General features: G+C 45.4%; 17 non-coding genes and 1 pseudogene across 17 annotated transcripts; all 18 read right to left on the bottom strand.

Annotated features, from left to right (window-relative positions):
• Positions 1-404: 404 nt before the first annotated feature.
• Positions 405-595, bottom strand: LOC141244693 (U2 spliceosomal RNA). The gene has a single exon (XR_012308605.1). It is a non-coding gene; the product is annotated as a U2 spliceosomal RNA (small nuclear RNA).
• A 1,114-nt stretch (positions 596-1,709) lies between these two features.
• Positions 1,710-1,900, bottom strand: LOC141244692 (U2 spliceosomal RNA). The gene has a single exon (XR_012308604.1). It is a non-coding gene; the product is annotated as a U2 spliceosomal RNA (small nuclear RNA).
• Positions 1,901-3,015: 1,115 nt separating this feature from the next.
• LOC141244811 (U2 spliceosomal RNA) lies at positions 3,016-3,211 on the bottom strand. Its single transcript, XR_012308721.1, has one exon. It is a non-coding gene; the product is annotated as a U2 spliceosomal RNA (small nuclear RNA).
• A 1,252-nt stretch (positions 3,212-4,463) lies between these two features.
• Positions 4,464-4,624, bottom strand: LOC141244817 (U2 spliceosomal RNA; annotated as a pseudogene).
• A 1,118-nt stretch (positions 4,625-5,742) lies between these two features.
• On the bottom strand, positions 5,743-5,933 carry LOC141244808 (U2 spliceosomal RNA). Its single transcript, XR_012308718.1, has one exon. It is a non-coding gene; the product is annotated as a U2 spliceosomal RNA (small nuclear RNA).
• Positions 5,934-7,048: 1,115 nt separating this feature from the next.
• LOC141244691 (U2 spliceosomal RNA) lies at positions 7,049-7,239 on the bottom strand. Its single transcript, XR_012308603.1, has one exon. It is a non-coding gene; the product is annotated as a U2 spliceosomal RNA (small nuclear RNA).
• A 1,115-nt stretch (positions 7,240-8,354) lies between these two features.
• On the bottom strand, positions 8,355-8,545 carry LOC141244690 (U2 spliceosomal RNA). The gene has a single exon (XR_012308602.1). It is a non-coding gene; the product is annotated as a U2 spliceosomal RNA (small nuclear RNA).
• A 1,115-nt stretch (positions 8,546-9,660) lies between these two features.
• On the bottom strand, positions 9,661-9,851 carry LOC141244688 (U2 spliceosomal RNA). Its single transcript, XR_012308600.1, has one exon. It is a non-coding gene; the product is annotated as a U2 spliceosomal RNA (small nuclear RNA).
• A 1,115-nt stretch (positions 9,852-10,966) lies between these two features.
• On the bottom strand, positions 10,967-11,157 carry LOC141244687 (U2 spliceosomal RNA). The gene has a single exon (XR_012308599.1). It is a non-coding gene; the product is annotated as a U2 spliceosomal RNA (small nuclear RNA).
• A 1,115-nt stretch (positions 11,158-12,272) lies between these two features.
• LOC141244686 (U2 spliceosomal RNA) lies at positions 12,273-12,463 on the bottom strand. Its single transcript, XR_012308598.1, has one exon. It is a non-coding gene; the product is annotated as a U2 spliceosomal RNA (small nuclear RNA).
• A 1,115-nt stretch (positions 12,464-13,578) lies between these two features.
• LOC141244685 (U2 spliceosomal RNA) lies at positions 13,579-13,769 on the bottom strand. The gene has a single exon (XR_012308597.1). It is a non-coding gene; the product is annotated as a U2 spliceosomal RNA (small nuclear RNA).
• A 1,115-nt stretch (positions 13,770-14,884) lies between these two features.
• Positions 14,885-15,075, bottom strand: LOC141244684 (U2 spliceosomal RNA). The gene has a single exon (XR_012308596.1). It is a non-coding gene; the product is annotated as a U2 spliceosomal RNA (small nuclear RNA).
• Positions 15,076-16,190: 1,115 nt separating this feature from the next.
• Positions 16,191-16,381, bottom strand: LOC141244683 (U2 spliceosomal RNA). The gene has a single exon (XR_012308595.1). It is a non-coding gene; the product is annotated as a U2 spliceosomal RNA (small nuclear RNA).
• Positions 16,382-17,496: 1,115 nt separating this feature from the next.
• On the bottom strand, positions 17,497-17,687 carry LOC141244682 (U2 spliceosomal RNA). The gene has a single exon (XR_012308594.1). It is a non-coding gene; the product is annotated as a U2 spliceosomal RNA (small nuclear RNA).
• Positions 17,688-18,802: 1,115 nt separating this feature from the next.
• Positions 18,803-18,993, bottom strand: LOC141244681 (U2 spliceosomal RNA). Its single transcript, XR_012308593.1, has one exon. It is a non-coding gene; the product is annotated as a U2 spliceosomal RNA (small nuclear RNA).
• A 1,115-nt stretch (positions 18,994-20,108) lies between these two features.
• On the bottom strand, positions 20,109-20,299 carry LOC141244680 (U2 spliceosomal RNA). The gene has a single exon (XR_012308592.1). It is a non-coding gene; the product is annotated as a U2 spliceosomal RNA (small nuclear RNA).
• Positions 20,300-21,414: 1,115 nt separating this feature from the next.
• On the bottom strand, positions 21,415-21,605 carry LOC141244679 (U2 spliceosomal RNA). The gene has a single exon (XR_012308591.1). It is a non-coding gene; the product is annotated as a U2 spliceosomal RNA (small nuclear RNA).
• A 1,115-nt stretch (positions 21,606-22,720) lies between these two features.
• LOC141244804 (U2 spliceosomal RNA) lies at positions 22,721-22,911 on the bottom strand. The gene has a single exon (XR_012308714.1). It is a non-coding gene; the product is annotated as a U2 spliceosomal RNA (small nuclear RNA).
• Between the last annotated feature and the right edge of the window lie 676 nt (positions 22,912-23,587).

The following is a 23,587-nucleotide window of genomic DNA, read 5'->3' as shown; positions in this document are numbered from 1 at the left end:
GTTTAAAAGGCTGCTGTTGATAACAAGGGCATTTGCTAAATAGATGGTGTGTGTGCAACAATATACTGAAAGGTCAATTATATTGTGCAGCTTATCTCACCACCTGTAGTTATTTAGGTGAAAGCTCCAAAATGCTTGCCTAATATGTCTGTTTATCCAAAAGGAAGTAAAAAGGGAGAGCTAGAAAGATAGCATTGCATCACATTACATGGCAATGCAATGCACAGTTGCTGAAGATGAACCAAAATGAGCTTGTAATCTGGCTTCTGCAACTTTGAACATGAAAAATCCAATGAGGAGAAGAAAAGCAAAGCCAAAGAGTCCATCCCAAAATCCGACAAACAAGCAAAATGAACAAAAAACATTGAATTCAATTCTTTCTGATTTTAGAAACTGCATTAAAGAAGGGGTGCACCGGTCCTGGAGATACTGCAATACCAGGTCAATGCGTGGAGTGGACAGAGCAAGCTCTTTTTCCATCTCCCTGTTCTAAAAATCCATTTAATATATGGTCCCCAGATAGGGGACGTATCAGATATTAAACTGATAAGAACAGATACTACACTTGATCTTAGCCAAAAGGCCGAGAAGCGATAACCAGAATTGGTTTCAAACTACGGAGCCACCCAAGGATCCTGAAAAGTCCATTTGTGGAGATGAGCTCCTGGACTCCCGTTAAGAAGACATGTTGTCAACCTCTAGATCCCTTACATGCCTGCACTTTTCGGCTTGCTGCTGCTGCAATCCACGCGTTTTAGATCTGCATAACTCCACCTCTTTAAACACAGCACCTTCACCCCCTGCTGTTCCCACCCGCCTCAACACCGTTGGAAGGGAGGAGAACCAATTAAGGCGGGGGGTGGGGTGGAACGAGCAGCTGTCTACCCTTAGCAGGAGGGCTCCTGATTACATACCTCTCCTGCTGCTGCTGCTGCTGGCTGTCCAGCAGCAGACTGAAGGTGGCTGCTGCTGTGCACAGGTATATAAAGGCTCAGAGCCTATTATGACACGCGCAGCCAGCGTTCCATTGCCACATTCCATCTACTGCAGGCAGGATACCTGGCTGGCTGAATGTCGCTGAGAAGCTCACAGAGACCGCCATAAGCAACAGTTTAACAGAATGCCACAGACTAATCAACCAAACTTTTTGGGTTGGGTTCTCTTTTATAGTCTGCAGGCATTAAATGAAAGAAGTCAGTGTTCCAGCAGAAGGAGACAACGTTTCAGAAAAGGCATTGTAGCAAACCAAAAAAGAAATTTTAAGCGCAGCAGAGTAACCAGCGCACATACCTGTTAGCTCAGGTGAGTTTAAAAGGCTGCTGTTGATAACAAGGGCATTTGCTAAATAGATGGTGTGTGTGCAACAATATACTGAAAGGTCAATTATATTGTGCAGCTTATCTCACCACCTGTAGTTATTTAGGTGAAAGCTCCAAAATGCTTGCCTAATATGTCTGTTTATCCAAAAGGAAGTAAAAAGGGAGAGCTAGAAAGATAGCATTGCATCACATTACATGGCAATGCAATGCACAGTTGCTGAAGATGAACCAAAATGAGCTTGTAATCTGGCTTCTGCAACTTTGAACATGAAAAATCCAATGAGGAGAAGAAAAGCAAAGCCAAAGAGTCCATCCCAAAATCCGACAAACAAGCAAAATGAACAAAAACATTGAATTCAATTCTTTCTGATTTTAGAAACTGCATTAAAGAAGGGGTGCACCGGTCCTGGAGATACTGCAATACCAGGTCAATGCGTGGAGTGGACAGAGCAAGCTCTTTTTCCATCTCCCTGTTCTAAAAATCCATTTAATATATGGTCCCCAGATAGGGGACGTATCAGATATTAAACTGATAAGAACAGATACTACACTTGATCTTAGCCAAAAGGCCGAGAAGCGATAACCAGAATTGGTTTCAAACTACGGAGCCACCCAAGGATCCTGAAAAGTCCATTTGTGGAGATGAGCTCCTGGACTCCCGTTAAGAAGACATGTTGTCAACCTCTAGATCCCTTACATGCCTGCATTTTTCGGCTTGCTGCTGCTGCAATCCACGCGTTTTAGATCTGCATAACTCCACCTCTTTAAACACAGCACCTTCACCCCCTGCTGTTCCCACCCGCCTCAACACCGTTGGAAGGGAGGAGAACCAATTAAGGCGGGGGGTGGGGTGGAACGAGCAGCTGTCTACCCTTAGCAGGAGGGCTCCTGATTACATACCTCTCCTGCTGCTGCTGCTGCTGGCTGTCCAGCAGCAGACTGAAGGTGGCTGCTGCTGTGCACAGGTATATAAAGGCTCAGAGCCTATTATGACACGCGCAGCCAGCGTTCCATTGCCACATTCCATCTACTGCAGGCAGGATACCTGGCTGGCTGAATGTCGCTGAGAAGCTCACAGAGACCGCCATAAGCAACAGTTTAACAGAATGCCACAGACTAATCAACCAAACTTTTTGGGTTGGGTTCTCTTTTATAGTCTGCAGGCATTAAATGAAAGAAGTCAGTGTTCCAGCAGAAGGAGACAACGTTTCAGAAAAGGCATTGTAGCAAACCAAAAAAGAAATTTTAAGCGCAGCAGAGTAACCAGCGCACATACCTGTTAGCTCAGGTGAGTTTAAAAGGCTGCTGTTGATAACAAGGGCATTTGCTAAATAGATGGTGTGTGTGCAACAATATACTGAAAGGTCAATTATATTGTGCAGCTTATCTCACCACCTGTAGTTATTTAGGTGAAAGCTCCAAAATGCTTGCCTAATATGTCTGTTTATCCAAAAGGAAGTAAAAAGGGAGAGCTAGAAAGATAGCATTGCATCACATTACATGGCAATGCAATGCACAGTTGCTGAAGATGAACCAAAATGAGCTTGTAATCTGGCTTCTGCAACTTTGAACATGAAAAATCCAATGAGGAGAAGAAAAGCAAAGCCAAAGAGTCCATCCCAAAATCCGACAAACAAGCAAAATGAACAAAAAACATTGAATTCAATTCTTTCTGATTTTAGAAACTGCATTAAAGAAGGGGTGCACCGGTCCTGGAGATACTGCAATACCAGGTCAATGCGTGGAGTGGACAGAGCAAGCTCTTTTTCCATCTCCCTGTTCTAAAAATCCATTTAATATATGGTCCCCAGATAGGGGACGTATCAGATATTAAACTGATAAGAACAGATTTTTTTTTGATTGAATATATCTTTTATTAGCACAAAAAATAAGTTAACAGACAGTGTACAGTGCCGCAGCCCAGTACACACAGAATTCTACATCATATTTACATAGCATGAGGATACGACGCACTAACTAGACACATCACACCCCTATGCTACACAAAACACTCAATCTGAAAGAAAAGCATGTCAATCAATACAGTACGACGAACCGTGATAAGGGATGGGGATTGGGAAAAAGGGGATGGGGAGGGGAAAATCACAGGCCCGAAGCTTTATTGAAAGACAAGACACATAAGGGGAGAGGGGGAGGAGGGGTTTAGTCCTCGTCCTCGTCCTCCGGACCGTCCATGATGGAATAGTCTCTGAGCAGGCTGTGGATCAGCCTGCGGCAGTCCTGGATGGACATCCTCTCCCTCCTCAAGATGAGCCGGTTCCTGGCGACCCAAACGGCATCCTTGAAGCAGTTCATAAGGCGCCAAGCCTCCTGGATGGCTCCGACGGTATGAACCCCAGGGAAGAGTCCGTAAAGCACAGAATGGTGCGATAGGCTCGCCCTGGGGACAGAGTTCCTCAGGTCGTCCTCAAGTGCAGTCAATAGGCGCTGTGCAAATCCGCAGTCCCAAAAAGTGTGCAAAGATGTTTCCTCCACGAAGGGGCACCTTGGGCAGTACCGGGTCTTGCACAGGTTCCGGGCATGCATGAATGACCGGACGGGCAGTCCGCCCTGAATCGCCATCCACGACAAGTCCTTGTGCCCGTTGGTCAGCCTGTCAGACGACACATTTGTCCACACAGTCTCCAGCGTGTCCTGGTGAAGTCCTGTGATGTTCTCCACGTCATCCTTGGCTCTGATTAGCTTGTGGATAGTTTTGGGCTTCCACAAGTCGGGCTTGAGTCCCTCCAGTTGATGCTCCCCCACAAATCGAACGACGTCTCCGTAGAACCATGGCGTCGTCCAGTTGTAGGGGAAGGAGCTGTCCCACTTGTCCCAGCCGAGTCGCCTCCAAAGAGGAAGCAGGAAGAAGCGAGACATGGACCTGCCCGCGGAGCCATTCTTGACTTGCAAAGTCCGGCGGACACAATCACACACAAAAGAGGATCGCAGGAGGGTGGGGATATCTGGAACGCCCTTCCCACCCTTGCGAGGCTCCTTGTACATGACGGCCCGCCTGACTCTGTCCATCTTGGATCCCCAGACAAAGTGAAACACTGTCCTGGTAATGGCCCTGCACACAGTGACGTGTGGGGGCCAGGCCTGCGCCGTGTACTGCAAGACGGGCAGGACCTCATTACGCAGGATGAGTGCCTTACCCTCACAAGTGAGGTGTCTGAGGCTCCAGAGTCCGATCCGTTGCTTCACCTTGGCCAAGCGTTCTTGCCAGGACTTGAGGGCCGCTCCTTCCTTCCCGATAAGAACAGATACTACACTTGATCTTAGCCAAAAGGCCGAGAAGCGATAACCAGAATTGGTTTCAAACTACGGAGCCACCCAAGGATCCTGAAAAGTCCATTTGTGGAGATGAGCTCCTGGACTCCCGTTAAGAAGACATGTTGTCAACCTCTAGATCCCTTACATGCCTGCACTTTTCGGCTTGCTGCTGCTGCAATCCACGCGTTTTAGATCTGCATAACTCCACCTCTTTAAACACAGCACCTTCACCCCCTGCTGTTCCCACCCGCCTCAACACCGTTGGAAGGGAGGAGAACCAATTAAGGCGGGGGGTGGGGTGGAACGAGCAGCTGTCTACCCTTAGCAGGAGGGCTCCTGATTACATACCTCTCCTGCTGCTGCTGCTGCTGCTGGCTGTCCAGCAGCAGACTGAAGGTGGCTGCTGCTGTGCACAGGTATATAAAGGCTCAGAGCCTATTATGACACGCGCAGCCAGCGTTCCATTGCCACATTCCATCTACTGCAGGCAGGATACCTGGCTGGCTGAATGTCGCTGAGAAGCTCACAGAGACCGCCATAAGCAACAGTTTAACAGAATGCCACAGACTAATCAACCAAACTTTTTGGGTTGGGTTCTCTTTTATAGTCTGCAGGCATTAAATGAAAGAAGTCAGTGTTCCAGCAGAAGGAGACAACGTTTCAGAAAAGGCATTGTAGCAAACCAAAAAAGAAATTTTAAGCGCAGCAGAGTAACCAGCGCACATACCTGTTAGCTCAGGTGAGTTTAAAAGGCTGCTGTTGATAACAAGGGCATTTGCTAAATAGATGGTGTGTGTGCAACAATATACTGAAAGGTCAATTATATTGTGCAGCTTATCTCACCACCTGTAGTTATTTAGGTGAAAGCTCCAAAATGCTTGCCTAATATGTCTGTTTATCCAAAAGGAAGTAAAAAGGGAGAGCTAGAAAGATAGCATTGCATCACATTACATGGCAATGCAATGCACAGTTGCTGAAGATGAACCAAAATGAGCTTGTAATCTGGCTTCTGCAACTTTGAACATGAAAAATCCAATGAGGAGAAGAAAAGCAAAGCCAAAGAGTCCATCCCAAAATCCAACAAACAAGCAAAATGAACAAAAAACATTGAATTCAATTCTTTCTGATTTTAGAAACTGCATTAAAGAAGGGGTGCACCGGTCCTGGAGATACTGCAATACCAGGTCAATGCGTGGAGTGGACAGAGAAAGCTCTTTTTCCATCTCCCTGTTCTAAAAATCCATTTAATATATGGTCCCCAGATAGGGGACGTATCAGATATTAAACTGATAAGAACAGATACTACACTTGATCTTAGCCAAAAGGCCGAGAAGCGATAACCAGAATTGGTTTCAAACTACGGAGCCACCCAAGGATCCTGAAAAGTCCATTTGTGGAGATGAGCTCCTGGACTCCCGTTAAGAAGACATGTTGTCAACCTCTAGATCCCTTACATGCCTGCACTTTTCGGCTTGCTGCTGCTGCAATCCACGCGTTTTAGATCTGCATAACTCCACCTCTTTAAACACAGCACCTTCACCCCCTGCTGTTCCCACCCGCCTCAACACCGTTGGAAGGGAGGAGAACCAATTAAGGCGGGGGGTGGGGTGGAACGAGCAGCTGTCTACCCTTAGCAGGAGGGCTCCTGATTACATACCTCTCCTGCTGCTGCTGCTGCTGGCTGTCCAGCAGCAGACTGAAGGTGGCTGCTGCTGTGCACAGGTATATAAAGGCTCAGAGCCTATTATGACACGCGCAGCCAGCGTTCCATTGCCACATTCCATCTACTGCAGGCAGGATACCTGGCTGGCTGAATGTCGCTGAGAAGCTCACAGAGACCGCCATAAGCAACAGTTTAACAGAATGCCACAGACTAATCAACCAAACTTTTTGGGTTGGGTTCTCTTTTATAGTCTGCAGGCATTAAATGAAAGAAGTCAGTGTTCCAGCAGAAGGAGACAACGTTTCAGAAAAGGCATTGTAGCAAACCAAAAAAGAAATTTTAAGCGCAGCAGAGTAACCAGCGCACATACCTGTTAGCTCAGGTGAGTTTAAAAGGCTGCTGTTGATAACAAGGGCATTTGCTAAATAGATGGTGTGTGTGCAACAATATACTGAAAGGTCAATTATATTGTGCAGCTTATCTCACCACCTGTAGTTATTTAGGTGAAAGCTCCAAAATGCTTGCCTAATATGTCTGTTTATTTAAAAGGAAGTAAAAAGGGAGAGCTAGAAAGATAGCATTGCATCACATTACATGGCAATGCAATGCACAGTTGCTGAAGATGAACCAAAATGAGCTTGTAATCTGGCTTCTGCAACTTTGAACATGAAAAATCCAATGAGGAGAAGAAAAGCAAAGCCAAAGAGTCCATCCCAAAATCCGACAAACAAGCAAAATGAACAAAAAACATTGAATTCAATTCTTTCTGATTTTAGAAACTGCATTAAAGAAGGGGTGCACCGGTCCTGGAGATACTGCAATACCAGGTCAATGCGTGGAGTGGACAGAGCAAGCTCTTTTTCCATCTCCCTGTTCTAAAAATCCATTTAATATATGGTCCCCAGATAGGGGACGTATCAGATATTAAACTGATAAGAACAGATACTACACTTGATCTTAGCCAAAAGGCCGAGAAGCGATAACCAGAATTGGTTTCAAACTACGGAGCCACCCAAGGATCCTGAAAAGTCCATTTGTGGAGATGAGCTCCTGGACTCCCGTTAAGAAGACATGTTGTCAACCTCTAGATCCCTTACATGCCTGCACTTTTCGGCTTGCTGCTGCTGCAATCCACGCGTTTTAGATCTGCATAACTCCACCTCTTTAAACACAGCACCTTCACCCCCTGCTGTTCCCACCCGCCTCAACACCGTTGGAAGGGAGGAGAACCAATTAAGGCGGGGGGTGGGGTGGAACGAGCAGCTGTCTACCCTTAGCAGGAGGGCTCCTGATTACATACCTCTCCTGCTGCTGCTGCTGCTGGCTGTCCAGCAGCAGACTGAAGGTGGCTGCTGCTGTGCACAGGTATATAAAGGCTCAGAGCCTATTATGACACGCGCAGCCAGCGTTCCATTGCCACATTCCATCTACTGCAGGCAGGATACCTGGCTGGCTGAATGTCGCTGAGAAGCTCACAGAGACCGCCATAAGCAACAGTTTAACAGAATGCCACAGACTAATCAACCAAACTTTTTGGGTTGGGTTCTCTTTTATAGTCTGCAGGCATTAAATGAAAGAAGTCAGTGTTCCAGCAGAAGGAGACAACGTTTCAGAAAAGGCATTGTAGCAAACCAAAAAAGAAATTTTAAGCGCAGCAGAGTAACCAGCGCACATACCTGTTAGCTCAGGTGAGTTTAAAAGGCTGCTGTTGATAACAAGGGCATTTGCTAAATAGATGGTGTGTGTGCAACAATATACTGAAAGGTCAATTATATTGTGCAGCTTATCTCACCACCTGTAGTTATTTAGGTGAAAGCTCCAAAATGCTTGCCTAATATGTCTGTTTATCCAAAAGGAAGTAAAAAGGGAGAGCTAGAAAGATAGCATTGCATCACATTACATGGCAATGCAATGCACAGTTGCTGAAGATGAACCAAAATGAGCTTGTAATCTGGCTTCTGCAACTTTGAACATGAAAAATCCAATGAGGAGAAGAAAAGCAAAGCCAAAGAGTCCATCCCAAAATCCGACAAACAAGCAAAATGAACAAAAAACATTGAATTCAATTCTTTCTGATTTTAGAAACTGCATTAAAGAAGGGGTGCACCGGTCCTGGAGATACTGCAATACCAGGTCAATGCGTGGAGTGGACAGAGCAAGCTCTTTTTCCATCTCCCTGTTCTAAAAATCCATTTAATATATGGTCCCCAGATAGGGGACGTATCAGATATTAAACTGATAAGAACAGATACTACACTTGATCTTAGCCAAAAGGCCGAGAAGCGATAACCAGAATTGGTTTCAAACTACGGAGCCACCCAAGGATCCTGAAAAGTCCATTTGTGGAGATGAGCTCCTGGACTCCCGTTAAGAAGACATGTTGTCAACCTCTAGATCCCTTACATGCCTGCACTTTTCGGCTTGCTGCTGCTGCAATCCACGCGTTTTAGATCTGCATAACTCCACCTCTTTAAACACAGCACCTTCACCCCCTGCTGTTCCCACCCGCCTCAACACCGTTGGAAGGGAGGAGAACCAATTAAGGCGGGGGGTGGGGTGGAACGAGCAGCTGTCTACCCTTAGCAGGAGGGCTCCTGATTACATACCTCTCCTGCTGCTGCTGCTGCTGGCTGTCCAGCAGCAGACTGAAGGTGGCTGCTGCTGTGCACAGGTATATAAAGGCTCAGAGCCTATTATGACACGCGCAGCCAGCGTTCCATTGCCACATTCCATCTACTGCAGGCAGGATACCTGGCTGGCTGAATGTCGCTGAGAAGCTCACAGAGACCGCCATAAGCAACAGTTTAACAGAATGCCACAGACTAATCAACCAAACTTTTTGGGTTGGGTTCTCTTTTATAGTCTGCAGGCATTAAATGAAAGAAGTCAGTGTTCCAGCAGAAGGAGACAACGTTTCAGAAAAGGCATTGTAGCAAACCAAAAAAGAAATTTTAAGCGCAGCAGAGTAACCAGCGCACATACCTGTTAGCTCAGGTGAGTTTAAAAGGCTGCTGTTGATAACAAGGGCATTTGCTAAATAGATGGTGTGTGTGCAACAATATACTGAAAGGTCAATTATATTGTGCAGCTTATCTCACCACCTGTAGTTATTTAGGTGAAAGCTCCAAAATGCTTGCCTAATATGTCTGTTTATCCAAAAGGAAGTAAAAAGGGAGAGCTAGAAAGATAGCATTGCATCACATTACATGGCAATGCAATGCACAGTTGCTGAAGATGAACCAAAATGAGCTTGTAATCTGGCTTCTGCAACTTTGAACATGAAAAATCCAATGAGGAGAAGAAAAGCAAAGCCAAAGAGTCCATCCCAAAATCCGACAAACAAGCAAAATGAACAAAAAACATTGAATTCAATTCTTTCTGATTTTAGAAACTGCATTAAAGAAGGGGTGCACCGGTCCTGGAGATACTGCAATACCAGGTCAATGCGTGGAGTGGACAGAGCAAGCTCTTTTTCCATCTCCCTGTTCTAAAAATCCATTTAATATATGGTCCCCAGATAGGGGACGTATCAGATATTAAACTGATAAGAACAGATACTACACTTGATCTTAGCCAAAAGGCCGAGAAGCGATAACCAGAATTGGTTTCAAACTACGGAGCCACCCAAGGATCCTGAAAAGTCCATTTGTGGAGATGAGCTCCTGGACTCCCGTTAAGAAGACATGTTGTCAACCTCTAGATCCCTTACATGCCTGCACTTTTCGGCTTGCTGCTGCTGCAATCCACGCATTTTAGATCTGCATAACTCCACCTCTTTAAACACAGCACCTTCACCCCCTGCTGTTCCCACCCGCCTCAACACCGTTGGAAGGGAGGAGAACCAATTAAGGCGGGGGGTGGGGTGGAACGAGCAGCTGTCTACCCTTAGCAGGAGGGCTCCTGATTACATACCTCTCCTGCTGCTGCTGCTGCTGGCTGTCCAGCAGCAGACTGAAGGTGGCTGCTGCTGTGCACAGGTATATAAAGGCTCAGAGCCTATTATGACACGCGCAGCCAGCGTTCCATTGCCACATTCCATCTACTGCAGGCAGGATACCTGGCTGGCTGAATGTCGCTGAGAAGCTCACAGAGACCGCCATAAGCAACAGTTTAACAGAATGCCACAGACTAATCAACCAAACTTTTTGGGTTGGGTTCTCTTTTATAGTCTGCAGGCATTAAATGAAAGAAGTCAGTGTTCCAGCAGAAGGAGACAACGTTTCAGAAAAGGCATTGTAGCAAACCAAAAAAGAAATTTTAAGCGCAGCAGAGTAACCAGCGCACATACCTGTTAGCTCAGGTGAGTTTAAAAGGCTGCTGTTGATAACAAGGGCATTTGCTAAATAGATGGTGTGTGTGCAACAATATACTGAAAGGTCAATTATATTGTGCAGCTTATCTCACCACCTGTAGTTATTTAGGTGAAAGCTCCAAAATGCTTGCCTAATATGTCTGTTTATCCAAAAGGAAGTAAAAAGGGAGAGCTAGAAAGTTAGCATTGCATCACATTACATGGCAATGCAATGCACAGTTGCTGAAGATGAACCAAAATGAGCTTGTAATCTGGCTTCTGCAACTTTGAACATGAAAAATCCAATGAGGAGAAGAAAAGCAAAGCCAAAGAGTCCATCCCAAAATCCGACAAACAAGCAAAATGAACAAAAAACATTGAATTCAATTCTTTCTGATTTTAGAAACTGCATTAAAGAAGGGGTGCACCGGTCCTGGAGATACTGCAATACCAGGTCAATGCGTGGAGTGGACAGAGCAAGCTCTTTTTCCATCTCCCTGTTCTAAAAATCCATTTAATATATGGTCCCCAGATAGGGGACGTATCAGATATTAAACTGATAAGAACAGATACTACACTTGATCTTAGCCAAAAGGCCGAGAAGCGATAACCAGAATTGGTTTCAAACTACGGAGCCACCCAAGGATCCTGAAAAGTCCATTTGTGGAGATGAGCTCCTGGACTCCCGTTAAGAAGACATGTTGTCAACCTCTAGATCCCTTACATGCCTGCACTTTTCGGCTTGCTGCTGCTGCAATCCACGCGTTTTAGATCTGCATAACTCCACCTCTTTAAACACAGCACCTTCACCCCCTGCTGTTCCCACCCGCCTCAACACCGTTGGAAGGGAGGAGAACCAATTAAGGCGGGGGGTGGGGTGGAACGAGCAGCTGTCTACCCTTAGCAGGAGGGCTCCTGATTACATACCTCTCCTGCTGCTGCTGCTGCTGGCTGTCCAGCAGCAGACTGAAGGTGGCTGCTGCTGTGCACAGGTATATAAAGGCTCAGAGCCTATTATGACACGCGCAGCCAGCGTTCCATTGCCACATTCCATCTACTGCAGGCAGGATACCTGGCTTGCTGAATGTCGCTGAGAAGCTCACAGAGACCGCCATAAGCAACAGTTTAACAGAATGCCACAGACTAATCAACCAAACTTTTTGGGTTGGGTTCTCTTTTATAGTCTGCAGGCATTAAATGAAAGAAGTCAGTGTTCCAGCAGAAGGAGACAACGTTTCAGAAAAGGCATTGTAGCAAACCAAAAAAGAAATTTTAAGCGCAGCAGAGTAACCAGCGCACATACCTGTTAGCTCAGGTGAGTTTAAAAGGCTGCTGTTGATAACAAGGGCATTTGCTAAATAGATGGTGTGTGTGCAACAATATACTGAAAGGTCAATTATATTGTGCAGCTTATCTCACCACCTGTAGTTATTTAGGTGAAAGCTCCAAAATGCTTGCCTAATATGTCTGTTTATCCAAAAGGAAGTAAAAAGGGAGAGCTAGAAAGATAGCATTGCATCACATTACATGGCAATGCAATGCACAGTTGCTGAAGATGAACCAAAATGAGCTTGTAATCTGGCTTCTGCAACTTTGAACATGAAAAATCCAATGAGGAGAAGAAAAGCAAAGCCAAAGAGTCCATCCCAAAATCCGACAAACAAGCAAAATGAACAAAAAACATTGAATTCAATTCTTTCTGATTTTAGAAACTGCATTAAAGAAGGGGTGCACCGGTCCTGGAGATACTGCAATACCAGGTCAATGCGTGGAGTGGACAGAGCAAGCTCTTTTTCCATCTCCCTGTTCTAAAAATCCATTTAATATATGGTCCCCAGATAGGGGACGTATCAGATATTAAACTGATAAGAACAGATACTACACTTGATCTTAGCCAAAAGGCCGAGAAGCGATAACCAGAATTGGTTTCAAACTACGGAGCCACCCAAGGATCCTGAAAAGTCCATTTGTGGAGATGAGCTCCTGGACTCCCGTTAAGAAGACATGTTGTCAACCTCTAGATCCCTTACATGCCTGCACTTTTCGGCTTGCTGCTGCTGCAATCCACGCGTTTTAGATCTGCATAACTCCACCTCTTTAAACACAGCACCTTCACCCCCTGCTGTTCCCACCCGCCTCAACACCGTTGGAAGGGAGGAGAACCAATTAAGGCGGGGGGTGGGGTGGAACGAGCAGCTGTCTACCCTTAGCAGGAGGGCTCCTGATTACATACCTCTCCTGCTGCTGCTGCTGCTGGCTGTCCAGCAGCAGACTGAAGGTGGCTGCTGCTGTGCACAGGTATATAAAGGCTCAGAGCCTATTATGACACGCGCAGCCAGCGTTCCATTGCCACATTCCATCTACTGCAGGCAGGATACCTGGCTGGCTGAATGTCGCTGAGAAGCTCACAGAGACCGCCATAAGCAACAGTTTAACAGAATGCCACAGACTAATCAACCAAACTTTTTGGGTTGGGTTCTCTTTTATAGTCTGCAGGCATTAAATGAAAGAAGTCAGTGTTCCAGCAGAAGGAGACAACGTTTCAGAAAAGGCATTGTAGCAAACCAAAAAAGAAATTTTAAGCGCAGCAGAGTAACCAGCGCACATACCTGTTAGCTCAGGTGAGTTTAAAAGGCTGCTGTTGATAACAAGGGAATTTGCTAAATAGATGGTGTGTGTGCAACAATATACTGAAAGGTCAATTATATTGTGCAGCTTATCTCACCACCTGTAGTTATTTAGGTGAAAGCTCCAAAATGCTTGCCTAATATGTCTGTTTATCCAAAAGGAAGTAAAAAGGGAGAGCTAGAAAGATAGCATTGCATCACATTACATGGCAATGCAATGCACAGTTGCTGAAGATGAACCAAAATGAGCTTGTAATCTGGCTTCTGCAACTTTGAACATGAAAAATCCAATGAGGAGAAGAAAAGCAAAGCCAAAGAGTCCATCCCAAAATCCGACAAACAAGCAAAATGAACAAAAAACATTGAATTCAATTCTTTCTGATTTTAGAAACTGCATTAAAGAAGGGGTGCACCGGTCCTGGAGATACTGCAATACCAGGTCAATGCGTGGAGTGGACAGAGCAAGCTCTTTTTCCATCTCCCTGTTCTAAAAATCCATTTAATATATGGTCCCCAGATAGGGGACGTATCAGATATTAAACTGATAAGAACAGATACTACACTTGATCTTAGCCAAAAGGCCGAGAAGCGATAACCAGAATTGGTTTCAAACTACGGAGCCACCCAAGGATCCTGAAAAGTCCATTTGTGGAGATGAGCTCCTGGACTCCCGTTAAGAAGACATGTTGTCAACCTCTAGATCCCTTACATGCCTGCACTTTTCGGCTTGCTGCTGCTGCAATCCACGCGTTTTAGATCTGCATAACTCCACCTCTTTAAACACAGCACCTTCACCCCCTGCTGTTCCCACCCGCCTCAACACCGTTGGAAGGGAGGAGAACCAATTAAGGCGGGGGGTGGGGTGGAACGAGCAGCTGTCTACCCTTAGCAGGAGGGCTCCTGATTACATACCTCTCCTGCTGCTGCTGCTGCTGGCTGTCCAGCAGCAGACTGAAGGTGGCTGCTGCTGTGCACAGGTATATAAAGGCTCAGAGCCTATTATGACACGCGCAGCCAGCGTTCCATTGCCACATTCCATCTACTGCAGGCAGGATACCTGGCTGGCTGAATGTCGCTGAGAAGCTCACAGAGACCGCCATAAGCAACAGTTTAACAGAATGCCACAGACTAATCAACCAAACTTTTTGGGTTGGGTTCTCTTTTATAGTCTGCAGGCATTAAATGAAAGAAGTCAGTGTTCCAGCAGAAGGAGACAACGTTTCAGAAAAGGCATTGTAGCAAACCAAAAAAGAAATTTTAAGCGCAGCAGAGTAACCAGCGCACATACCTGTTAGCTCAGGTGAGTTTAAAAGGCTGCTGTTGATAACAAGGGCATTTGCTAAATAGATGGTGTGTGTGCAACAATATACTGAAAGGTCAATTATATTGTGCAGCTTATCTCACCACCTGTAGTTATTTAGGTGAAAGCTCCAAAATGCTTGCCTAATATGTCTGTTTATCCAAAAGGAAGTAAAAAGGGAGAGCTAGAAAGATAGCATTGCATCACATTACATGGCAATGCAATGCACAGTTGCTGAAGATGAACCAAAATGAGCTTGTAATCTGGCTTCTGCAACTTTGAACATGAAAAATCCAATGAGGAGAAGAAAAGCAAAGCCAAAGAGTCCATCCCAAAATCCGACAAACAAGCAAAATGAACAAAAAACATTGAATTCAATTCTTTCTGATTTTAGAAACTGCATTAAAGAAGGGGTGCACCGGTCCTGGAGATACTGCAATACCAGGTCAATGCGTGGAGTGGACAGAGCAAGCTCTTTTTCCATCTCCCTGTTCTAAAAATCCATTTAATATATGGTCCCCAGATAGGGGACGTATCAGATATTAAACTGATAAGAACAGATACTACACTTGATCTTAGCCAAAAGGCCGAGAAGCGATAACCAGAATTGGTTTCAAACTACGGAGCCACCCAAGGATCCTGAAAAGTCCATTTGTGGAGATGAGCTCCTGGACTCCCGTTAAGAAGACATGTTGTCAACCTCTAGATCCCTTACATGCCTGCACTTTTCGGCTTGCTGCTGCTGCAATCCACGCGTTTTAGATCTGCATAACTCCACCTCTTTAAACACAGCACCTTCACCCCCTGCTGTTCCCACCCGCCTCAACACCGTTGGAAGGGAGGAGAACCAATTAAGGCAGGGGGTGGGGTGGAACGAGCAGCTGTCTACCCTTAGCAGGAGGGCTCCTGATTACATACCTCTCCTGCTGCTGCTGCTGCTGGCTGTCCAGCAGCAGACTGAAGGTGGCTGCTGCTGTGCACAGGTATATAAAGGCTCAGAGCCTATTATGACACGCGCAGCCAGCGTTCCATTGCCACATTCCATCTACTGCAGGCAGGATACCTGGCTGGCTGAATGTCGCTGAGAAGCTCACAGAGACCGCCATAAGCAACAGTTTAACAGAATGCCACAGACTAATCAACCAAACTTTTTGGGTTGGGTTCTCTTTTATAGTCTGCAGGCATTAAATGAAAGAAGTCAGTGTTCCAGCAGAAGGAGACAACGTTTCAGAAAAGGCATTGTAGCAAACCAAAAAAGAAATTTTAAGCGCAGCAGAGTAACCAGCGCACATACCTGTTAGCTCAGGTGAGTTTAAAAGGCTGCTGTTGATAACAAGGGCATTTGCTAAATAGATGGTGTGTGTGCAACAATATACTGAAAGGTCAATTATATTGTGCAGCTTATCTCACCACCTGTAGTTATTTAGGTGAAAGCTCCAAAATGCTTGCCTAATATGTCTGTTTATCCAAAAGGAAGTAAAAAGGGAGAGCTAGAAAGATAGCATTGCATCACATTACATGGCAATGCAATGCACAGTTGCTGAAGATGAACCAAAATGAGCTTGTAATCTGGCTTCTGCAACTTTGAACATGAAAAATCCAATGAGGAGAAGAAAAGCAAAGCCAAAGAGTCCATCCCAAAATCCGACAAACAAGCAAAATGAACAAAAAACATTGAATTCAATTCTTTCTGATTTTAGAAACTGCATTAAAGAAGGGGTGCACCGGTCCTGGAGATACTGCAATACCAGGTCAATGCGTGGAGTGGACAGAGCAAGCTCTTTTTCCATCTCCCTGTTCTAAAAATCCATTTAATATATGGTCCCCAGATAGGGGACGTATCAGATATTAAACTGATAAGAACAGATACTACACTTGATCTTAGCCAAAAGGCCGAGAAGCGATAACCAGAATTGGTTTCAAACTACGGAGCCACCCAAGGATCCTGAAAAGTCCATTTGTGGAGATGAGCTCCTGGACTCCCGTTAAGAAGACATGTTGTCAACCTCTAGATCCCTTACATGCCTGCACTTTTCGGCTTGCTGCTGCTGCAATCCACGCGTTTTAGATCTGCATAACTCCACCTCTTTAAACACAGCACCTTCACCCCCTGCTGTTCCCACCCGCCTCAACACCGTTGGAAGGGAGGAGAACCAATTAAGGCGGGGGGTGGGGTGGAACGAGCAGCTGTCTACCCTTAGCAGGAGGGCTCCTGATTACATACCTCTCCTGCTGCTGCTGCTGCTGGCTGTCCAGCAGCAGACTGAAGGTGGCTGCTGCTGTGCACAGGTATATAAAGGCTCAGAGCCTATTATGACACGCGCAGCCAGCGTTCCATTGCCACATTCCATCTACTGCAGGCAGGATACCTGGCTGGCTGAATGTCGCTGAGAAGCTCACAGAGACCGCCATAAGCAACAGTTTAACAGAATGCCACAGACTAATCAACCAAACTTTTTGGGTTGGGTTCTCTTTTATAGTCTGCAGGCATTAAATGAAAGAAGTCAGTGTTCCAGCAGAAGGAGACAACGTTTCAGAAAAGGCATTGTAGCAAACCAAAAAAGAAATTTTAAGCGCAGCAGAGTAACCAGCGCACATACCTGTTAGCTCAGGTGAGTTTAAAAGGCTGCTGTTGATAACAAGGGCATTTGCTAAATAGATGGTGTGTGTGCAACAATATACTGAAAGGTCAATTATATTGTGCAGCTTATCTCACCACCTGTAGTTATTTAGGTGAAAGCTCCAAAATGCTTGCCTAATATGTCTGTTTATCCAAAAGGAAGTAAAAAGGGAGAGCTAGAAAGATAGCATTGCATCACATTACATGGCAATGCAATGCACAGTTGCTGAAGATGAACCAAAATGAGCTTGTAATCTGGCTTCTGCAACTTTGAACATGAAAAATCCAATGAGGAGAAGAAAAGCAAAGCCAAAGAGTCCATCCCAAAATCCGACAAACAAGCAAAATGAACAAAAAACATTGAATTCAATTCTTTCTGATTTTAGAAACTGCATTAAAGAAGGGGTGCACCGGTCCTGGAGATACTGCAATACCAGGTCAATGCGTGGAGTGGACAGAGCAAGCTCTTTTTCCATCTCCCTGTTCTAAAAATCCATTTAATATATGGTCCCCAGATAGGGGACGTATCAGATATTAAACTGATAAGAACAGATACTACACTTGATCTTAGCCAAAAGGCCGAGAAGCGATAACCAGAATTGGTTTCAAACTACGGAGCCACCCAAGGATCCTGAAAAGTCCATTTGTGGAGATGAGCTCCTGGACTCCCGTTAAGAAGACATGTTGTCAACCTCTAGATCCCTTACATGCCTGCACTTTTCGGCTTGCTGCTGCTGCAATCCACGCGTTTTAGATCTGCATAACTCCACCTCTTTAAACACAGCACCTTCACCCCCTGCTGTTCCCACCCGCCTCAACACCGTTGGAAGGGAGGAGAACCAATTAAGGCGGGGGGTGGGGTGGAACGAGCAGCTGTCTACCCTTAGCAGGAGGGCTCCTGATTACATACCTCTCCTGCTGCTGCTGCTGCTGGCTGTCCAGCAGCAGACTGAAGGTGGCTGCTGCTGTGCACAGGTATATAAAGGCTCAGAGCCTATTATGACACGCGCAGCCAGCGTTCCATTGCCACATTCCATCTACTGCAGGCAGGATACCTGGCTGGCTGAATGTCGCTGAGAAGCTCACAGAGACCGCCATAAGCAACAGTTTAACAGAATGCCACAGACTAATCAACCAAACTTTTTGGGTTGGGTTCTCTTTTATAGTCTGCAGGCATTAAATGAAAGAAGTCAGTGTTCCAGCAGAAGGAGACAACGTTTCAGAAAAGGCATTGTAGCAAACCAAAAAAGAAATTTTAAGCGCAGCAGAGTAACCAGCGCACATACCTGTTAGCTCAGGTGAGTTTAAAAGGCTGCTGTTGATAACAAGGGCATTTGCTAAATAGATGGTGTGTGTGCAACAATATACTGAAAGGTCAATTATATTGTGCAGCTTATCTCACCACCTGTAGTTATTTAGGTGAAAGCTCCAAAATGCTTGCCTAATATGTCTGTTTATCCAAAAGGAAGTAAAAAGGGAGAGCTAGAAAGATAGCATTGCATCACATTACATGGCAATGCAATGCACAGTTGCTGAAGATGAACCAAAATGAGCTTGTAATCTGGCTTCTGCAACTTTGAACATGAAAAATCCAATGAGGAGAAGAAAAGCAAAGCCAAAGAGTCCATCCCAAAATCCGACAAACAAGCAAAATGAACAAAAAACATTGAATTCAATTCTTTCTGATTTTAGAAACTGCATTAAAGAAGGGGTGCACCGGTCCTGGAGATACTGCAATACCAGGTCAATGCGTGGAGTGGACAGAGCAAGCTCTTTTTCCATCTCCCTGTTCTAAAAATCCATTTAATATATGGTCCCCAGATAGGGGACGTATCAGATATTAAACTGATAAGAACAGATACTACACTTGATCTTAGCCAAAAGGCCGAGAAGCGATAACCAGAATTGGTTTTAAACTACGGAGCCACCCAAGGATCCTGAAAAGTCCATTTGTGGAGATGAGCTCCTGGACTCCCGTTAAGAAGACATGTTGTCAACCTCTAGATCCCTTACATGCCTGCACTTTTCGGCTTGCTGCTGCTGCAATCCACGCGTTTTAGATCTGCATAACTCCACCTCTTTAAACACAGCACCTTCACCCCCTGCTGTTCCCACCCGCCTCAACACCGTTGGAAGGGAGGAGAACCAATTAAGGCGGGGGGTGGGGTGGAACGAGCAGCTGTCTACCCTTAGCAGGAGGGCTCCTGATTACATACCTCTCCTGCTGCTGCTGCTGCTGGCTGTCCAGCAGCAGACTGAAGGTGGCTGCTGCTGTGCACAGGTATATAAAGGCTCAGAGCCTATTATGACACGCGCAGCCAGCGTTCCATTGCCACATTCCATCTACTGCAGGCAGGATACCTGGCTGGCTGAATGTCGCTGAGAAGCTCACAGAGACCGCCATAAGCAACAGTTTAACAGAATGCCACAGACTAATCAACCAAACTTTTTGGGTTGGGTTCTCTTTTATAGTCTGCAGGCATTAAATGAAAGAAGTCAGTGTTCCAGCAGAAGGAGACAACGTTTCAGAAAAGGCATTGTAGCAAACCAAAAAAGAAATTTTAAGCGCAGCAGAGTAACCAGCGCACATACCTGTTAGCTCAGGTGAGTTTAAAAGGCTGCTGTTGATAACAAGGGCATTTGCTAAATAGATGGTGTGTGTGCAACAATATACTGAAAGGTCAATTATATTGTGCAGCTTATCTCACCACCTGTAGTTATTTAGGTGAAAGCTCCAAAATGCTTGCCTAATATGTCTGTTTATCCAAAAGGAAGTAAAAAGGGAGAGCTAGAAAGATAGCATTGCATCACATTACATGGCAATGCAATGCACAGTTGCTGAAGATGAACCAAAATGAGCTTGTAATCTGGCTTCTGCAACTTTGAACATGAAAAATCCAATGAGGAGAAGAAAAGCAAAGCCAAAGAGTCCATCCCAAAATCCGACAAACAAGCAAAATGAACAAAAAACATTGAATTCAATTCTTTCTGATTTTAGAAACTGCATTAAAGAAGGGGTGCACCGGTCCTGGAGATACTGCAATACCAGGTCAATGCGTGGAGTGGACAGAGCAAGCTCTTTTTCCATCTCCCTGTTCTAAAAATCCATTTAATATATGGTCCCCAGATAGGGGACGTATCAGATATTAAACTGATAAGAACAGATACTACACTTGATCTTAGCCAAAAGGCCGAGAAGCGATAACCAGAATTGGTTTCAAACTACGGAGCCACCCAAGGATCCTGAAAAGTCCATTTGTGGAGATGAGCTCCTGGACTCCCGTTAAGAAGACATGTTGTCAACCTCTAGATCCCTTACATGCCTGCACTTTTCGGCTTGCTGCTGCTGCAATCCACGCGTTTTAGATCTGCATAACTCCACCTCTTTAAACACAGCACCTTCACCCCCTGCTGTTCCCACCCGCCTCAACACCGTTGGAAGGGAGGAGAACCAATTAAGGCGGGGGGTGGGGTGGAACGAGCAGCTGTCTACCCTTAGCAGGAGGGCTCCTGATTACATACCTCTCCTGCTGCTGCTGCTGCTGGCTGTCCAGCAGCAGACTGAAGGTGGCTGCTGCTGTGCACAGGTATATAAAGGCTCAGAGCCTATTATGACACGCGCAGCCAGCGTTCCATTGCCACATTCCATCTACTGCAGGCAGGATACCTGGCTGGCTGAATGTCGCTGAGAAGCTCACAGAGACCGCCATAAGCAACAGTTTAACAGAATGCCACAGACTAATCAACCAAACTTTTTGGGTTGGGTTCTCTTTTATAGTCTGCAGGCATTAAATGAAAGAAGTCAGTGTTCCAGCAGAAGGAGACAACGTTTCAGAAAAGGCATTGTAGCAAACCAAAAAAGAAATTTTAAGCGCAGCAGAGTAACCAGCGCACATACCTGTTAGCTCAGGTGAGTTTAAAAGGCTGCTGTTGATAACAAGGGCATTTGCTAAATAGATGGTGTGTGTGCAACAATATACTGAAAGGTCAATTATATTGTGCAGCTTATCTCACCACCTGTAGTTATTTAGGTGAAAGCTCCAAAATGCTTGCCTAATATGTCTGTTTATCCAAAAGGAAGTAAAAAGGGAGAGCTAGAAAGATAGCATTGCATCACATTACATGGCAATGCAATTCACAGTTGCTGAAGATGAACCAAAATGAGCTTGTAATCTGGCTTCTGCAACTTTGAACATGAAAAATCCAATGAGGAGAAGAAAAGCAAAGCCAAAGAGTCCATCCCAAAATCCGACAAACAAGCAAAATGAACAAAAAACATTGAATTCAATTCTTTCTGATTTTAGAAACTGCATTAAAGAAGGGGTGCACCGGTCCTGGAGATACTGCAATACCAGGTCAATGCGTGGAGTGGACAGAGCAAGCTCTTTTTCCATCTCCCTGTTCTAAAAATCCATTTAATATATGGTCCCCAGATAGGGGACGTATCAGATATTAAACTGATAAGAACAGATACTACACTTGATCTTAGCCAAAAGGCCGAGAAGCGATAACCAGAATTGGTTTCAAACTACGGAGCCACCCAAGGATCCTGAAAAGTCCATTTGTGGAGATGAGCTCCTGGACTCCCGTTAAGAAGACATGTTGTCAACCTCTAGATCCCTTACATGCCTGCACTTTTCGGCTTGCTGCTGCTGCAATCCACGCGTTTTAGATCTGCATAACTCCACCTCTTTAAACACAGCACCTTCACCCCCTGCTGTTCCCACCCGCCTCAACACCGTTGGAAGGGAGGAGAACCAATTAAGGCGGGGGGTGGGGTGGAACGAGCAGCTGTCTACCCTTAGCAGGAGGGCTCCTGATTACATACCTCTCCTGCTGCTGCTGCTGCTGGCTGTCCAGCAGCAGACTGAAGGTGGCTGCTGCTGTGCACAGGTATATAAAGGCTCAGAGCCTATTATGACACGCGCAGCCAGCGTTCCATTGCCACATTCCATCTACTGCAGGCAGGATACCTGGCTGGCTGAATGTCGCTGAGAAGCTCACAGAGACCGCCATAAGCAACAGTTTAACAGAATGCCACAGACTAATCAACCAAACTTTTTGGGTTGGGTTCTCTTTTATAGTCTGCAGGCATTAAATGAAAGAAGTCAGTGTTCCAGCAGAAGGAGACAACGTTTCAGAAAAGGCATTGTAGCAAACCAAAAAAGAAATTTTAAGCGCAGCAGAGTAACCAGCGCACATACCTGTTAGCTCAGGTGAGTTTAAAAGGCTGCTGTTGATAACAAGGGCATTTGCTAAATAGATGGTGTGTGTGCAACAATATACTGAAAGGTCAATTATATTGTGCAGCTTATCTCACCACCTGTAGTTATTTAGGTGAAAGCTCCAAAATGCTTGCCTAATATGTCTGTTTATCCAAAAGGAAGTAAAAAGGGAGAGCTAGAAAGATAGCATTGCATCACATTACATGGCAATGCAATGCACAGTTGCTGAAGATGAACCAAAATGAGCTTGTAATCTGGCTTCTGCAACTTTGAACATGAAAAATCCAATGAGGAGAAGAAAAGCAAAGCCAAAGAGTCCATCCCAAAATCCGACAAACAAGCAAAATGAACAAAAAACATTGAATTCAATTCTTTCTGATTTTAGAAACTGCATTAAAGAAGGGGTGCACCGGTCCTGGAGATACTGCAATACCAGGTCAATGCGTGGAGTGGACAGAGCAAGCTCTTTTTCCATCTCCCTGTTCTAAAAATCCATTTAATATATGGTCCCCAGATAGGGGACGTATCAGATATTAAACTGATAAGAACAGATACTATACTTGATCTTAGCCAAAAGGCCGAGAAGCGATAACCAGAATTGGTTTCAAACTACGGAGCCACCCAAGGATCCTGAAAAGTCCATTTGTGGAGATGAGCTCCTGGACTCCCGTTAAGAAGACATGTTGTCAACCTCTAGATCCCTTACATGCCTGCACTTTTCGGCTTGCTGCTGCTGCAATCCACGCGTTTTAGATCTGCATAACTCCACCTCTTTAAACACAGCACCTTCACCCCCTGCTGTTCCCACCCGCCTCAACACCGTTGGAAGGGAGGAGAACCAATTAAGGCGGGGGGTGGGGTGGAACGAGCAGCTGTCTACCCTTAGCAGGAGGGCTCCTGATTACATACCTCTCCTGCTGCTGCTGCTGCTGGCTGTCCAGCAGCAGACTGAAGGTGGCTGCTGCTGTGCACAGGTATATAAAGGCTCAGAGCCTATTATGACACGCGCAGCCAGCGTTCCATTGCCACATTCCATCTACTGCAGGCAGGATACCTGGCTGGCTGAATGTCGCTGAGAAGCTCACAGAGACCGCCATAAGCAACAGTTTAACAGAATGCCACAGACTAATCAACCAAACTTTTTGGGTTGGGTTCTCTTTTATAGTCTGCAGGCATTAAATGAAAGAAGTCAGTGTTCCAGCAGAAGGAGACAACGTTTCAGAAAAGGCATTGTAGCAAACCAAAAAAGAAATTTTAAGCGCAGCA

The sequence above is a fragment of the Phyllobates terribilis genome, unplaced genomic scaffold, assembly GCF_046119375.1.
Source record: "Phyllobates terribilis strain yellow unplaced genomic scaffold, ASM4611937v1 Scaffold_1606__1_contigs__length_246918, whole genome shotgun sequence".
In the NCBI taxonomy this organism is placed as follows: domain Eukaryota; kingdom Metazoa; phylum Chordata; class Amphibia; order Anura; family Dendrobatidae; genus Phyllobates; species Phyllobates terribilis.
The sequence above is the reverse complement of the archived record's forward strand: the minus strand, read 5'-3'. Positions and strand labels throughout refer to the sequence as shown.